This window comes from Lathamus discolor, chromosome 1 (assembly GCF_037157495.1).
Source record: "Lathamus discolor isolate bLatDis1 chromosome 1, bLatDis1.hap1, whole genome shotgun sequence".
Classification (NCBI taxonomy): Eukaryota; Metazoa; Chordata; class Aves; order Psittaciformes; family Psittacidae; genus Lathamus; species Lathamus discolor.
Window position 1 is genome coordinate 59,541,400 of NC_088884.1, and position 6,000 is coordinate 59,547,399.

Here is a 6,000-nt window from a genome sequence, read left to right on the forward strand (position 1 = left end):
ACAGTATCATGAGTAGACAGTAACACCATAAAACTAATTAAGTTCAAAATTGCAACCTCTTCGTATTCTTGGAACCACATTCTAAAAAAATACCTTAATCCCAAAGAAATTGATTAAATCTAAACATAAGCAAACACGAGCTCTTGGACTGAGGAACTGTTGGAGCTGATCCAAAGCAGCAGGTTCCGACTGTGGTGCATTCTGAATCACGGCCCTCGGCCCTTCTAATCTCTTTGTCCATCACCTACCACTTCAGCAGAGCTGCACACACTTTTGAAGTTGCTCTTCACATCTTGGCAAGTATGCAATGTTGTGTCTACTACAGGAGTCAGCAAAGGAAAAGGTAACTACTGTCAAAGAACATTAATTTTTGCCAATAATGGCTGGAACTTAAAGCAGGAAAACACTCCAAGCCTGCTGCTTTCTAGCTTTTCCTGAAGAGGAGGATTCAACATGAGTCCAAAGACTCAAATGAACAGAATCAACGTAAACTGAGCAGTATTTGTAGCCCGACCTGCTGTGTTCACCACAGGAAAGCATCTTCCATCACTTCCCTCATCCCATCCTCCCTCGCTGCATGATCAGAAAGGCATACAAGATCCTACAGCATTTGTTTTACAGCATAACTGCATGCATGACAGTCGCCAGCAAGACAAGTATACATGTATTTCCTGGATCACATGCTAAAAATGGAATAAGATCTACAAATTCAACCAGTCCATCACCCTCCCTACAGGCATCTTATCCAAGCTAGTAAAGGATGACTCTGTCCCTTCTGGCAGACCACACAGGGTTGTTGAGAAGTTGATTACCAGCAGAAGAGCTGGCCTGCTAGCTAAAGAGCCTTGTCTCCAAAACCTCCACCCTAATCACCAGGCACTGTTCAGCCAGAGGAGATGTGACCCTGAGCTGCCAGCCTTACCGAACATTGTCCGGAGCTCTCTATGAGCTGTACAACCCCCCAACCAGCAATGCTACCAACATTTTTCCGTGGAAGATTCTTTAGCTTCATTACATCAGGAAGCTTTTTTTGATGTTCAAGTTACCTTCTCTTTTGCAGCCCACTAAGTTTATAGTTGCATGCTCTTGCAAATGCTAAGTGATTATCTCTCGAGTATCTCCCACCTGAAATTGTTGGTATCTTTGCTTCTTGGATATCTATACTAAGCATTTTTAATCACTCCTCAGAAATCACCCCCTTTGCTCTCTTAAATGGCTCTCCCTTCCTTCTCAAACTTTCAAAGGCAAAGCCAGGGAATCAGACGCATCCATGCTGCACATGCAAAGCCTGTTATTCTTGCATGCATAACCAGGCTATCACAGATAACTGAGCTGCCTTGTTTCACTGCTTCACTGCAGCAGCAATACCTGAACACAGGCCCTTGATTTGTTCCAGTCTTTGATCCTGCACATGCTCTTTCACACCCAGTGCACACATTAACTTATCATTCATTTTATTCTCCCGTTTCCATCCCTCAGGCTCCTCAGACTGTTCTGCACTGTCAAGTCTGTCTGCAGAGGGACAGTTCATTGCCAGTAACTGCAGACAGCCAAGTTCTATACATCGAATATATCATAATCATAGAATATATCAAGTTGGAAGGGACCCATATAGATCATCAAGTCCAGCTTCCTGCCTCTCTCAGGACAACCTAAACCATACAACCAAGACCATCGTCCAGACGCTCCTTGAATATTGGTTCTGCTCTCTGCACCCTACCAGTGTTGTGCTGTCAACTTCAGTGGCCCTTACTGTTGTTTGAACTATGGCTGAATATTTTTTCCTAATTTTGGTTCCATTCAAGTATCAAAGCCCAGAAATTCAGCTCAAATGTCAGTGCTAACAGGCTTGCACCTCACTTAATGCTGTGAATTATGAGGTTTAAAGATGGCAGCGAGAACTAAACCTAAACCAGACCCAAGTGTAGGTATCATTAAGCAGATGGAAAGGTAAAACCCACTGAGCTCTTCTGATGCCTTTCACGTTCCTTCCTCGGTTGTGATCATCCTGGCTTCTACATCACACCATCACTGAGCATATATACATTTTATTCTTGGAAAGGACATGCATCACCAAGTTCCCCAAAGGAGCTGCTGCTTTGTCTGCTTGAAAAAGCAGCATAAAGGGTACGCTGTGGTGATACCCAATATCTTTCAGACCACAACTGCACCCCGAAGGACTCATCAGCCTCCTGAGCAGATTGAATTTCAGCCTAAGTGACACAAAGGAGTATATTGTGGCTAGCTGATGGGCAGGAAGGATTTGGGGTTTACAGTTCCTGCGTGTCTTCCAGCAGTCACCGAGTAATGCGACAAAAAGTAAACAACTTTCAAGTGAAAACAGCTTGGAATGAAACCAATGTTTCTTTTCTTTGCTGCACCTGTCTTTGTTTCAGATCCATAATCATTACAAGAAATAATCTTCAAGGCAGTTGTCCAAGCAAGGGAATGCCCGGCATCATTATGTGGAGTTTCCTGAGCTAGCTGTCAGGTTTTGTTTAGCATTCTGCACTGGTCCTACAGTTTGGCTCGCCTGGAAATTTTAAATGCAAATGTATTTGCAGGGTGGCACAAGAGAACAGTATCAGAATTTTACCTCACACCACAGCTTCTTGCTCGGCTCCATTCGACTCCTTTTTCCTCCCTCTCATATACACAGATTTTTCAACCACCAAAAAAACACCCAACCCTAAAAGACTTAAACAAGAAAATCTTTACTTCTTATTTCTTCCTAAGACTTTCCCTAGCCCTTCTGCTTAAACAGACCTAAGCTATAGTTTAAATAATGCTTTAAAATTGCCTACGACTCCAACTTGAGTAGAGCAGGCAAGTAATTTCTTTAATAGCAGGGAGTAACAGCACTTAATTCAAATGATCCCCATACAATATTTTCCACCTTCTAAGGGCTAGATGTGCACTAGTTAATTAACCACTGTCTTCTCCACACCCCAGACTTGCCAGTCTTGCCTTAATAAACCAGGGGGAAAGCAACTGCCACCAAGAGGATGTGCTTCTGGACAAGCATTTGTCATTTTCTTCTCTCCTTTGTGCTCAGTGTCAATGAGTCCAGAGCCACAGATGTAGGCAGACAAATAATTACCAGCTCTTATAATTCAACAGCTCCTTAAGAGGCCACGATCAGGGCTTTCAGAGAGGCAAAATCTTCGTTGACCTTAATATGAAAGCATTTATCTAGCAGTGATGTTGAAACACTTCAAACACTGTTAAAGGATCAGAACCAGACCTAATTCTTTTCTTTCTAGTGCACAGATGCTCTTGCCCACATGCGAGACCAACCCCTTGTGTAAATCTAGGCACAACCTGAACACAGCTCAGCAGCTTGCACCAAGCTACGGAAGATCAGGATACATTCAAGGAATTACAGTGCAACTGTGCTCTAATTTTCCCTTTAAAGAATAGCTTTTTGGTTTGCATTTGTGGTTTACTGTCAAAAACACATGCACGAGTGATACCCTAAAGGAAAATAAAGAAATAGGCCAGGAGTTCAGCAGGTATAAATGGTCAAAGGCTCTAGCTCTAGACCAATCTACCTTGTTGCAGTTAATATCCATTACAATATTTAACTCTATTGTTGAAAGAGGAAATACTATTTTTAGCCATTACCTATTATGTTTGTCTAAAGATTAAGCGCCCCTTACAGTTCTATCACCAATCTTGCATTTTATCATACGTATTTATGGAGCTGTTCATTAACCCCACTGGATCCTACATTGAAAAAAATACCTAATGAAAGTAATTTTACTGGCTTGCTTTATTGTGGCTACATTTTACAGCTATAATTCTATCTGCTGTAAAAATTAAAAGAGCCTCTATAATGGAAATAGGGAGAGGGATGACTGTAACCCAAGGATCAGGTTTTCTGAAGTGCTCAGGGCTTGATTTTCTTAAGCGTTGAAGGCTCAGAACCTGGCTTTCACAGACACATTTCCCTCAAGGTCCCCCAAAGAGCTGTGGTTATAAAAGTCTGAGAACTGAAAAGAAAGACCTGAAAATCGAGCAATTTACTCTGGAGCCTAAACACAAGCTAAGAGTGTCCAAAATGTGGCTCTGCCTTGGGTGATGAGCACTTCTGGATATTCCTCTTACACTGCCTACTTTGCAGTGCCTTTTTCACTGCAAGTCCACTGGGAATGTGTCTCAATTCCATATTCCTTCCAGAGTCTTCCCCTAATTAGGTTATTAATGAGAAAAAGAAAGATGAAGCATTAAGTCATTTGGTCAATGGTGAGCATCATAAATATGAAATCCTTGTCAATACATGTTTTGCAGCAAGTCATAAATGAATAGTCTACCATAGACTAACTATAGTTATATGCAGTATTCATGTGACTCCCAGAACTAAGTTTTAGAGACGCCATGATTTGGCTATGAGAGAAGTTATGAACAAAGAACAGTTTTGCTAGGCAGTACTACAGCTCCACATCCAGCTATGCCCTCCATGCCAAGCATGTCCATTTTTCTATAGCTGGCTTATATTGAACTTTTTATTCAAATTGTAAGAAAGCTGCCTAATCATCACCTAACAGTCACCTTTTTCCTAAAAGCTAATAGATATGGAAGACAGAAGGAAAAGTGGTTATTTTACATGAAGCATCAAAATTTGGTGTCAGACCTATCTTTGCATCATTAATCAACATCCTGGTAAAGACAAAACCTGTCTGTTTCCTGTAATTTAAAGTTAAATGCTTAAAAGTATGCTGGCTAGAAATGACGACCATCGCAAAAGCTAAATCATTTCCTCGATCTTTTCTCTAAGAGAGACTCTTGCTGCTTCTACAGTATTAAAACACTGGCACACATCCCACTTCATGTATTCTTGAAGAAAGGGAAGACACCGGACCTTTACCAATGATCACTTACGAGCTGCCAAAATTCACAGCGACTGCACACACGCACATTGATACGGACAAGCCCATCTTCTGCCAAAGCCACGAGAGATTATGCACTTCAGGGTGGAAACATGCAAAATCATTCTGCAAAAAAAATTATCTTACTCATGCACATAGATCTTACTTGCGTGAATAAGGCTTAGAGCAGTCAACCCACAGGAATCACATTTAGAGTCAACTCCAGTTACCTGAGATAGCTATTTCAGACTGTAAAAAAAGGAGATGAGTGTCTGCACGAACGCTGATTTCACATTCCCCCAGGGTGCAGAAACTGCTACCCCGAGGTTTAGAATTAACAGAGAACCCCTAAACAGCTACGAAAGCTGCTATTTCATCGCACTTCGCAGGAAAAGACAAAGCCGGAGCCCCCTCGGACCGTGTCCCTGCGGACTCGCCCCTCTCACTAACCCCCTCCGCCGCCCAGCCCTCGGGGGACAAAAGGAGTCCCTGGAGCCGCCCCCCAGCCTCTGCCACAGCACCCCCCTGCAGCCGCGGGGGACGGGGACACAGGGGCAGACCTGCCTTCCCTTCCCCCAGCTTTAGGGGCGAGCCCCGGGCTGAGGCGCCCGGTCCCCGCCGCCCCCCACTCACCGTTTGCAGCCCCGGCCGGCGCAGCAGGGCCGGGGGGAGCCAGAGGCTGGGGAGGGTGGTGGGATGGGGCGCCCGGCTGCTCCGCGGCGGACAGCAGCCGATGCCGGCACTGCCGCCCGGGGCAGCGGCGCGGTGCACAATGCGCGGCCGCGGGAGCCGCTCCGGCGGGGCGGGACCGGGCGGGGCGAGCGGGGCTGGGGCGGGGGGTGCCGCCCGCCTCGCTGCCGGGAGGGAGGGAGCCATGGGGAGAGCAGGACCTCAGACACCCCGAACGCGCCCAGTCACACGCCGGTGTGCTGATGGGCAGCCCCTTCCCGCTGCGGCTCTGTGGGCAGGGGCCCCCCCGGCAGGGAGCGGGTCTTGGCCAGCGGTGGCTGGTACGGGAGCAGCGGGCGGTGCGTGGTAGCTCCAAACCGAGGTTAGTCGTTCAGCCCCCGGGGCGCTCAGCGCGGCTGCAGCCCGGCTGGCGAGCCCCCTCCCTGCACCAGCGAGGTGCTGG

General features: G+C 46.0%; 1 protein-coding gene across 2 annotated transcripts in view; it reads right to left on the reverse strand.

Annotated features, from left to right (window-relative positions):
• PRR5 (proline rich 5) overlaps positions 1-5,649 on the reverse strand; it is a 101,248-nt gene extending 95,599 nt beyond the window's left edge. Inside the window, exon 1 of one of the 2 annotated variants that reach the window (XM_065672962.1) lies at positions 5,502-5,649. The gene's annotated coding sequence lies outside the window, so the exon portion shown is untranslated. The remainder of the gene's footprint in view (positions 1-5,501) is intronic. The other variant, XM_065672944.1, reaches the window with a different exon arrangement.
• Between the last annotated feature and the right edge of the window lie 351 nt (positions 5,650-6,000).